Source organism: Struthio camelus, chromosome 2 (assembly GCF_040807025.1).
Source record: "Struthio camelus isolate bStrCam1 chromosome 2, bStrCam1.hap1, whole genome shotgun sequence".
Lineage (NCBI taxonomy): Eukaryota > Metazoa > Chordata > Aves > Struthioniformes > Struthionidae > Struthio > Struthio camelus.
The window spans coordinates 172,652,966-172,664,303 of NC_090943.1; the positions used below are offsets into that span (position 1 = coordinate 172,652,966).

General features: G+C 62.6%; 1 protein-coding gene across 3 annotated transcripts in view; it reads right to left on the reverse strand.

Annotated features, from left to right (window-relative positions):
* The window catches only part of LOC104145360 (casein kinase II subunit alpha-like), a 36,935-nt gene extending 27,224 nt beyond the window's left edge, over nucleotides 1–9,711 (reverse strand). Inside the window, exon 1 of one of the 3 annotated variants that reach the window (XM_068933576.1) lies at nucleotides 9,560–9,711. The gene's annotated coding sequence lies outside the window, so the exon portion shown is untranslated. Of the gene's footprint in view, nucleotides 1–1,451; nucleotides 1,892–9,559 lie in introns of those variants that run through there. The other 2 variants (XM_068933581.1, XM_068933579.1) reach the window with 2 other exon arrangements.
* Nucleotides 9,712–11,338: the final 1,627 nt, after the last annotated feature.

Sequence of the window (11,338 nt, forward strand, 5' to 3'; positions counted from 1 at the left end):
GGAGGCAAAGAAGCAAGGGGTCGATATCCTAAATTTAGACGACTGTTCCGCATCTCCGCCCTACACAGCAAGTTTCAAGGTGGCCTGAGTAAGCAGGCAGATTTCAGAGAATTTTAGAACAGGAAGAACCACCACGATAACCACAGAAGTAAAGCTCCAGCATGACATCAAAGGTTAGTTTTACACGTCTTGCTTTCCTGTCAGACGCTAGTCAACTGGTCAGGCCTCCACAATCCATAGCTGGCTGCCCAAAAGGTTACAGCGTTAGGGAACTGCAGTAAAACGCAAACCACTTGACTGTACCAGCATGTTTCCAGTTTGCTCCAGAGCCTAACCACTGCCAAAGCACAAGAGCACGCAAACGACAGCACCGCTCCTCCCAGTGCAAGGAATCAAATAAAAGCGATGAGACTGGTTCCTTCTGCCACAAAAAGCATCTTATATGGTCAACTGGAAACCCACTGCAAGAAAACAGATCTAACAGAGCTCAACACAGATCAGTGCAGTTCCTAGCATGGAAGCATGACCTAAGGGCTGCCCAACAATGTTCTCCGGTGCAAAGATTTTCCTTACAGCAGCTTCACCAACACAGTCCTCTTTAGATTTCACTTAAAAACAGTTTAAATGTTTTGCTGTTCTTCCTTTAAAAACTGATGCTCGCAGGAGTCAATGTCAAAACCCTGCTGCAGCTCAGAATCTGTGGAAGAACGTGATTTCAGGGAGCTGGTAAAGGAAGACAAAGAAACATGAAGCAATCACTACTTGCAAATATGGAGGAGGAGATTTTTATAAGCAATTTCAGAAAGCGCCTAATTGATTCAAGATTTTCAGAAACATTGATGGGAACAGTGAGACTTAGACACAAGTGTTGAAAGCGGGAGAAATGTTATGGTTGTGCGTGTGCGTGCAGAGAGGGAGGACTTTCTGACGGGATCAGCTCAGCCTTTTGAGGCGACAGCAGTTGAGGCTTCAGTCCTGGTTCTCCCCGTGACTCGCAGCCCCTGCTAAGCAGATTCCTGCCTGTGAGATGGCAGCCCTGGGAGCGCAGCACGCCCTGCCCCACACTAACACCTCGGGGGCCAGCACTCGGCGAGAGAGGCGCAACCCGCAGCACGACGCACGTCCCCCAACAGCTGACACCCACCACTCCTTCCAAGGCGGCTCCCAAACCGGCACGCGTCCCAGCAGCAGTACGACGGGGCGCAGCAGGCTGGCGTGAACGTGCTGCCCAAGCAGCGGGAACCAGCTCTTACACCCGCAAGCAGGAGCCGCCTCCACCACCCGGTGTTCAGGCAACGACAGCACTGTCCAGTCGGCCACCGCTCGCCGCGTGCCGAGCACTGCAGCAAGAGCTCCACCAGACTGACACCCTTCACTATCTACCATGACAGCAAAGGGAGCGAGCGACTTTAACCTCCAAAGAGCTAGATTAAGCAAGGCAGGGAACGTACCCATCTTTGTTGACAGCTCCAACAGCAGACGAGAACACTTCCACAACTCGGTTTTCTTACGCATGAAACAAGACTCGTGTTTCCTAACTGGGATGTTTCAGAAATCCCTCATCGGTGCCTACAAAATGGTTGGAGATCCTGCAACAAAAGGGGCTCCTGATCAATCTCATTGCAACAGCAAGCCAGAGGCTTCTCCCGTGACATCGAGGGACATCTGCACTAGGTACAGGCCCCTGGTACGTCTCAAGAAAGAGAAATGAGGTTCTTATTAAAGGAAAAACCTCTCACAGCTTGCAAAGCTAAAGGTTTTGCATTCTTTTTTTAACCTGGTTAGGAAGGGCATAGGCATCAAAGTCTGTTATAAATAGCTTCCCCGCTTGTTTTTTCTTGTCTCAGAAGGATAGAGTCTTTCCACTCTTTCTCGCCTCTCTGCTCCAGGTAAGTGGAGAGAAGTCCAGCAGAAACTGCTCCCACAGCACAGCCCCTCCCTCTGCTGTTCCCTCCCACACCTCTCTGGCGTAAAGCTATATATGTCGGCAAGTACCTCTGCATTTCAGTGACTGGTTAGGGACCAGATTTCCAGGCTGCGCTAACGATGCCGCAAGGAGCCCACGCGATATGACCCAGGCTACAAGAAGCTTGACTCCAGGGCATGCCACACAGCAAGGCTCCGGAGCACCTCGGCTTGCACCGTGCACTCCCACCTTCCAGGTAGCAGAAGAGTAAGGTGAAGCTGCTGAAGCATCGCGTTCCTGGCTGCTCACCGCGCACATGGAGAAGCAGCGACGAGTGGGAGGCGGGAGAAACAACTCGGGAACAGCACATGAGTGGAAACGTATGGGGAGCCGGTGACGGAAATAGCACAGGCTACAGGGAATATGTGACACGCGGGCAGAGCGTCCCGCAGGCGGTACGAAGAGGACGCTTCCTCAGCCATGGCCATCGCTCTAATGCTATCAACCCCCCTTTCCAGTTCACTCGGTCACGGACGCTTTTGCCGGGAAAGAACCCGGCTGGGTGAACTTAGCGCAGGTCGCTGACACCCATTTCACGTTCTCTAGCAGCAGACAGCTATTACCTTGAACCTTGCTCAACCCGTAGCCCAAGCGCTGCCCCGCGCTGCCCGGAGAGAGGCAGGCAAAGGCCTGTGCCGCATTGCGGGCAGGCAGGGGAGGGAGGTTAGCCGGCTCGGGCAGGGCCCTCTGCAGTCATCAGCTCAAGGGGAAAGGAAAAGTCCCGGCGCTTAGCGCAGAGGGGAGTAACAGCCTGAGGCGGCCTCCCAAAAGCCAGGCGCTTAACCCGCCCTCCTGCCCCTGAAGTCAACAAACGCTCCTTAGGGCCTCTCAGGCAGCGGCCAAGGGCCTAGAGACGCGCGTGCAGCAGCAGACGCAGCCGGCTCCGTGGTGGTGCCCAGCAGCGGCTCACCTGCGCGCTGTGCCGCTGGGCGGACACGAGGAACAGCCGAACGCAACCTGAAAGCAGAGGCAGGCCACACGAAACGGCTTCGCTTAGAGCCCGCGCAAGATACAGAGATGGTATGACGTTTTTAAAAAGCAAATTCGACGGTCCAATTAATAGCCACACGAGGTCACACCAATAACTCAGGCACACCGGCGCGTCCAGCGGCCGCCCGAGCCCCCAGCAGGCACTAATCCTGACCTGAAGGCGCAGCCCCGGCTCGCTCCCGCAGCCCCGCGCAGGGCCAGAAGGACGCACGGCAGGCCAACTCCCCTCCCTGCAGCCCTGGCGCTGGCTTGGAGGCTTCTCCTCCACCTGCGGATGGGGCCCAACGCCGGTCGGTAACGGAGCCAAGGCTTCGAGCAGGAGGTTGAGAGCCGGGTCAAGTGGCACGCAAGCTCTGACAGGGCACGGGGAAGACGCGTGCCGGCGTGGGACCCTCCGAGGGAGACGCGGCCGGCCTGCCTACACCAGCCTGCCTACAGGAGCGTCAAACGCTGTAGCAGAAAAACACCCCGCTGGCAGCTGCCCCCGCGTCGTAACAGAACGTCCCCCGTTTACCCCGTCCTCAGCGCCGGACACGAGGCGCTGCCTGCAAACGCGCGCGGAGCCGGGCAGCCCTAGGCAGTGCGAGAGGCACCCGGAGGCACCCATCCCACAGCACGGCCCGGCCTCGCGCGCCGGTGGCCCCGGCGAGGCCACCCTCTGGCTCGCGGGGACAGCGGTGGCAGAGGCCGCGCCGGGAGAACCCGTCCGGCCCCGCAGGGACGGCGGCCCCGGGGAGGGCACAAAGCAGGGCGGCCGGGGCAGAGCGCGGACGGACCCCCCAGCCCCCCGGGCAGCAGGTCACCCCGGCAGCGCCTCGCCACGGCACCGCCAGGGAGGACAGGGCAGAGGGGCCGCCCCACGCCGGACGGGGCACCACCGACCGCGCCAACCCCCGGCGCCCTGCCCCACGCTACCCCGGGGCGCTGCCCCGCATCTCCTGCCTGCCCCCGGGGCATTGCCCCACGCCTCCTGCCTGCCCCCGGGGCGTTGCCCCACACCACCCAGGGCACCACCCTGCCCCACAGCCCCCCAGGACGCTGCCCCACACCTCCTGCCTGCCCCCCAGGGACGATGACCCACACCACCCGGGGCACGGCCCTGCCCCGTGGTACCCTGGGACGCTGCCCCACACCTCCTGCCTGGCCCCAGGGCACTGCCCCACACCACCCGGGGCACCGCCCTGCCCCACAGCTCCAGAGATGCTGCCCCACACCACTTGCCTGCCCCCCAGGACACTGCCCCACACCACTCAGGGCACTGCCCTGCCCCACAGCCCCAGAGATGCTGCCCAACACCACCTGCCTGCCCCCCGGGACGATGCCCCACACCACTCAGGGCACCGCCCTGCCCCACAGCCCCAGAGATGCTGCCCCACACCACCTGCCTGCCCCCCGGGACGATGCCCTACACCACCTGGGGCACCTCCCTGACCCACAGCCCCAGAGATGCTGCCCCACACCACCTGCCTGCCCCCCGGGACGATGCCCTACACCACCTGGGGCACCTCCCTGACCCACAGCCCCCCCGGGACGCTACTCCACACCACCCGGGGCATCTCCTTGACCCACGGCCAACACAGGCTACCCCCCCCAAAAGGGGCCCCAGCGCCTCGCAGCCCACCCCAGACTCCAAGCAGCTGCCCCGTGCCGCTACACACGCACAGGCCTGCACACCCACACCTGCACACACCTGAGCACCCTGACACCCACACCATGCACACACCTGGGCATGCTCACGCCTGTCCCTGCACACACACAGCCCCACACACCCACACCCTGCACACACCTGGGCACGCTCACGCCTGTCCCTGCACACACCCACACCTGCACACACCTGGGCACACTCACACCTGCACACAAACAGCCCCTCGCACACATGCACATCCTGCACATACCCACACCCTGCACTCACCTGGACATGCTCACACCTGCCCCTGCACACAGACAGTCCCGCACCCGTACACCCTGCACACACACAGCCCCACACACCCACACTCTGCACATGCTCACGCCTGCCGCTGCGCACACAACCCCTACACACGCACAGGCCCGCACACCCACATCCTGCACACACTCACACCTACAGACACATAGCCTGCACACACCTGAGCACGGTGACACCCACACCTGCACACACACACAGCCCCATACACTCACAGCCTGCATACACCTGGACACCCTCACACACAGCCCTGCACACAGCCGGGCACACTCACACCTCCACCCCTGCACACCACTGGACACCCTCCCACCCCTGCACACAGGCTTTTACACCGGCAGTGTGCGCACACTCACACTCACTGACCCCTGCGCACCCACCCGGCTGCACTCCCCACAAGCACTGCAGCAACTGGCCCAGGTCTGCACCCACCTGCACACCCCCTGCTCACACCCCTGCCCGCACACACAGCCTGCTCACACCCGCCTGCCACCCCCGACACCCCACTCGCACCCACCCCGCTTACAACCCTGCCCTTGTAGCCCTGACCTCTTGCATCCTGTTCACACCCCTGCCCTCACGCCCCATTCACACCCCTGCTGCCTCACACCCCTGCCCTAACTCCCCCGACATTGAGCATCCCACTCGTGCCCCGCTGTCACACCCCTGCGCACCGCTCCCAGTCACGCACTCGTACAGTTGCACACTCCCTCCTGCCCACACTCCCTCTCATGCACACCTTCACTCCTGAGCCCTCGTGCGCACACTCACGCTCACCCTCACCTTCCTGGTCACAGACCCATTCACTGCACTAGCCATCCCACTCACACCCGCGCTCCCCCTCACTGACCCGCACTCCCCCGGCTGACCCACAGTCACACCCACCCACACTCACCTGGCCAACCTGCACTCACACACCCGCACACCCCTGGCCAAACCACGCATACACACGCGCGCACACCCGCGCTCCCTTTCATTGACACACACACACACCCCTGGCCAAACCACACATACACACGCGCGCACACCCGCGCTCCCTTTCACTGACCCCCCCCCCCAAACCCCTGGTTAAACCACACACACCCCTGCACACCTGCACTCCCTTTCACTGACCCACACTCACACACCCGCACACCCCTGGCTAAATTACACACACACCCCTGCACACCCATACTCCCTTTCACTGACCCACACACCCACACACACATTCGCCTGGTGAACCCACTCACACACCCCCGCACTCCCCCCGCTGACCCACAGTCACACACAGCTGCTCTCCCCGGCCGACCCACACTCACCCACATCCGCGTTCACACTCACCCACACCCGCTCTCCCCGGCTCACCCGCACTCACACCCCCCTGCACGCAGGCACACCTGCAGTCCCCCTTCCGCCTGACTCACCTGCCCCCTTACACACACTACCCTGCACGCACTCACAGCCGCACTCACCCTCAGTGACCCGCACTGACCCTCACGCGCCCCACACTCACACCCCCGTGCCGACTGAGCCACACTCACGCCCATGCCCTGCACTCCTGTCCCACACACCATCCCTCACTCACACACATCCTCACTTGCACTCACCCACCTGCGCTCACACCCCCACCGATGCCTGCGCTCGCTCACCCTCACTCCCAGCCTCCTGCGTTCACACCCCCACTAACACACTCACCTCCACAGCCAAGCTGCACTTGCACCCCCACTCACACTCATCCTCACCCACTCACAACCCTCCTCAGCTCACCAACCTACACTCACTACGCTGTGCTGGCACCCACCCCCGCTCTCACACCACTCAGATACACCCCCACAACTACACGCAATCCCCCCACTCCCCCAAGCCTGCACTCACACTCCTCGCACACACGTTCGCCCCCACCCAAACTCACTAACCTGCACTAGTACCCTCAGCCCCATTAAACTGCACCCCACTCACACTCACCTGCTTACACAAGCACTCAACTCGGGCTCACTCACTCGGGCTCAGAGCCCCTCGCACTCTCCTTCACCCCCATGCATCCCTCTCTCATGCCTCCCTCACACTCACCTCACTCCCACTCACCTTCAACACCCTCACTTGCACTCACACACCATCACCCCTCACAACTACCTCACTCACACTCACCTTCAACACCCTCACCCCACACTCACACACCATCACCCCTCACTCACACTCACCTTCAACACCCTCACCCCACACTCACACACCATCACCCCTCACTCACACTCACCTTCAACACCCTTGCACACTATCACCCCTCACTCACACCCACCTCACTCACACTCACCTTCAACACCCTCACTTGCACACTCACATACTATCACTTACACCCACCTCACTCCCACTCACTTTCAACACCCCCACTTGCACTCACACACCATCACTCCTCACTCACACCCACCCACCTCACTCCCACTCACCTTCAACACCCTTGCACACTATCACCCCTCACTCATGCCCACCTCACTCCCACTCACCTTCAACACCCTTGCACACTATCACCCCTCACTCATGCCCACCTCACTCCCACTCACCTTTAACACCCTCACTTGCACTCACACCATCCTTCACCCCCACACCCACTCACCTTCAACACCCTTACTTGCACTCACATATCACTCACTCACACTCACCTCCCATTCACCTTCAACACCCTCATGCACACTCATACACCATCCCTCACCCCTCACTAACACCCGCCTCACTCCCACTCACCTTCAACACCCTCATTTGCACACTCGCACACCATCCCTCACCCCTCACTCATGCCCGCCTCACTCCCACTCACCTTCAACACCCTCACTCACACTCAAACACAACCCTCACCCCCACACCCACTCACACCCACCCCCTCACACCATCACTCAAGTCCATCAGTCACTCCCCATCACTTGCACCCCCACACCATCCCTCCCCCACGTCTCCCCACACTCACACTCCCTCCACGTCCCTCCCTCACACCTTCCCCACATCCCCCCCACTCCCCTCTCACTCATTCACACTCCCCTCACTCACACTCACTCACCCTCTCCTCTGTCCACATTCTCCTCTCACACTCACTCCCCTTACGCTTAATATCCCTCCTCTCGCTCTCATTTACACTCCGCTCACTCACCCTCAGCTCACACTCACTCTACCTTCCCTCACATTCATTCACGCTCCCCTTACTTATACTCACTCACACTCGTCCCCACTCAGTCACAGGCCCCCACTCACACTCCCCTCTCAGCCTCGTTCATGCTCACACACTCCCCCCATCACCCTCACACTCCCCCCACTCACACTCCCACTGCCCCCTCGTTCACACTCACCTCTCCCCCCCACACACTCACCCCACTCACACTCCACCCACTCACCCAACTCACACGCCCCTCATTGACACTCACCTCCCACCTCCACTCACACTCCCCTCACCTCCACTCACTCCCTCGTTCACTCACCTTTCGCCCCCACTCACACTCCATACTCACCCTCATGCACACTCCCCCACTCACTCACACTCCCCTCATCCTCCTTCACTCCCCTCACTCACTCTCCCCCACTCACACTCACATTCCTCTCACCTCCACTCACTCCCCCCACACTCACCCCCATTCATTCACCTCTCGCCCCCACACACACTCCCCCCAACCACACTTACCTCTTACCTGCACTCACACTCACATTCCCCTCACCCTCACTCACTCCCCTCACTCAGACTCACCATGCTCACACCCTCCATTTACCCACCTCTCACCTCCCTCACACTCCACACACTCACCCTCACTCACACTCCCCCACTCACATCCCCCTCACCCTCACATTCCCCCCACCCTCACTCACTCCATCACTTACACTCACATCCCCCTCACTCACACTCACTCACTCCATTCACCCACGTCTCACCCCCCACTCACACTCCACACACTCACCCTCACTCACACTCCCCTCACCCCCACTCACATTCCACTCACCCTCACACTCCCCTCATCCTCATTCACTCCCCTCACTCACTCACACTCACATTCCCCCCACCCCCACACACACCACTCACTCACACTCTCCCCACACACACTCCTCTCACCCTCACTCCCCTCACTCACACTCCTCACTCACACTCCCCTCACCCCTACTCACACCCCCACTCACACTCTCCACTCACACTCACCCCCCCACTCCCACTCACTACCCTCACTCACACCCCCCTCACCCACACTCCTCACTCACACTCCCCTCACCCCCACTCACACTCACACTCCCCTCACCCCCACTCACTCCCCTCACTCACACCCCCCTCACCCCCACTCACTCCCCCCACTCACACTCCCCTCACCCCCACTCACTCCCCCCACTCACACTCCCCTCACCCCCACTCACTCCCCTCACTCACACTCCCCACTCACACTCCCCTCACCACCACTCACACCCCCCACTCACACTCACACTCCCCCCACTCACACTCACTCCCCTCACTCACACTCCCCACTCACACCCCCACACACTCCCCACTCACCCCCCCCACCCCCACTCACACTCCCCCCACTCACCCTCACCCCCCCCCCGCTCACACTCCCTCCCCTCCCCCGCCCGCCGCCCGCTCCCCCCTCACCGGGCCGGGGCCGGGGCCGGGGCAGGACCGGGCCGGGCCGGGCCGGGCCGGGCGGGCAGGCGGCGGGGCCTACCTGGCGGCGCGCCGGGCCCCGCGCTGTGGGGAGGGGCGCTGCCTCTCCCCTCCGCGGGGGTGACAAGATGGCGGCGGCTCCTGGCGGCGGCGCCGTCCGACCGGCCGCGCCCCGCCGGGCCGCCAGGGGGCGCGCGCGCCGCACCAGCGAGCGCGGGAGGAGCGCCGCCACCTGCCGGCCGCTCTGGCCGCCCGGGAGGGCCGAGGGCGTGCGCATGCGCGGGGGGGGGGGTCCTGGGGCCGGCGCTCCCAGTGGGAGCCGTGCTGGGACCAGTTTGCTCCCAGTGCTCCCCGTATCCCCCAGGGTCCCTACACCGGCTGGTCTGGGACCAGTGTACACAGTGTCCCCAGTGCCCTCAGCAGGGCTGCCAGCCCCCTGCAGAGCTGCTCCTCAGGCTGGGTCCCCGTCCCCATCCCTGTCCCCGCACCCTTGTCCCAACCCCTCCCCATCCCCATCCCCATCCCCATCCCCATCCCATCCCCATCCCCATCCCATCCCCATCCCCGTCCCCATCCCCATCCCCATCCCATCCCCATCCCCATCCCCATCTCCATCCCCGTCCCCATCCCCAGCCCCATCCCCGTCCCCATCCCCATCCCCATCCCCATCCCCATCCCCATCCCCATCTCCATCCCCGTCCCCATCCCCATCCCATCCCCGTCCCCATCCCCATCCCATCCCCATCCCCATCCCCATCTCCATCCCCATCCCATCCCCATCCCATCCCATCCCCGTCCCCATCCCCATCCCCATCCCATCCCCATCCCCATCCCCATCTCCATCCCCGTCCCCATCCCCAGCCCCATCCCCGTCCCCATCCCCATCCCATCCCCATCCCCATCCCCATCTCCATCCCCGTCCCCATCCCCATCCCATCCCCGTCCCCATCCCCATCCCCAGCCCCATCCCCATCCCAGCCCCATCCCCATCCCCATCCCCATCCCCGTCCCCATCCCCATCCCATCCCCATCCCCGTCCCCATCCCCATCCCCGTCCCCATCCCCGTCCCATCCCCATCCCCGTCCCCATCCCCATCCCCATCCCCATCCCATCCCCGTCCCCGTCCCCATCCCCGTCCCCATCCCCATCCCCATCCCCATCCCCATCCCATCCCCATCCCCATCCCCATCCCCAGCCCCAGCCCCAGCCCCATCCCATCCCCATCCCCATCCCCATCCCCATCCCCATCCCCGTCCCCATCCCCATCCCCATCCCCATCCCCAGCCCCAGCCCCACCCCCATCCCATCCCCATCCCCATCCCCATCCCCATCCCCATCCCCATCCCCATCCCCGTCCCCATCCCCATCCCCATCCCCATCCCCATCCCCATCCCCGTCCCCATCCCCATCCCCAGCCCCATCCCCAGTCCCATCCCCATCCCAACCCCATCCCATCCCATCCTCATCCCCATCCCCATCCCCAACCCCACTCCCCTTGTCCCCATTCCTGTCCCCATCCCTGTCCCCATTGCTGTTCCCATCCCTGTCCTCGCACCCCTTATCCCCATCCCCATCCCCGCACCCCTTGTCCCCATCCCTGTCCCTGTCCCCATCGCAGACCCCATCCTTGTCCACCTCCCCATTTCTGCGTCCCCATCCCTGTCCCCACACCCCCGTCACCATCCCGTCACCCTGTGCCTGTCCCTCTACCCCTCTCCTCACCCCCCCGGCCTCATCCCCGTGTCCCCGTACTGTCCCCAGCCCCACTGCTGTCCCCAGCCCTGTCCCCAAACCCACGGCCCCCCTCCCATGCCCCGGCTCTGGCCCCAGGGCCGTGTC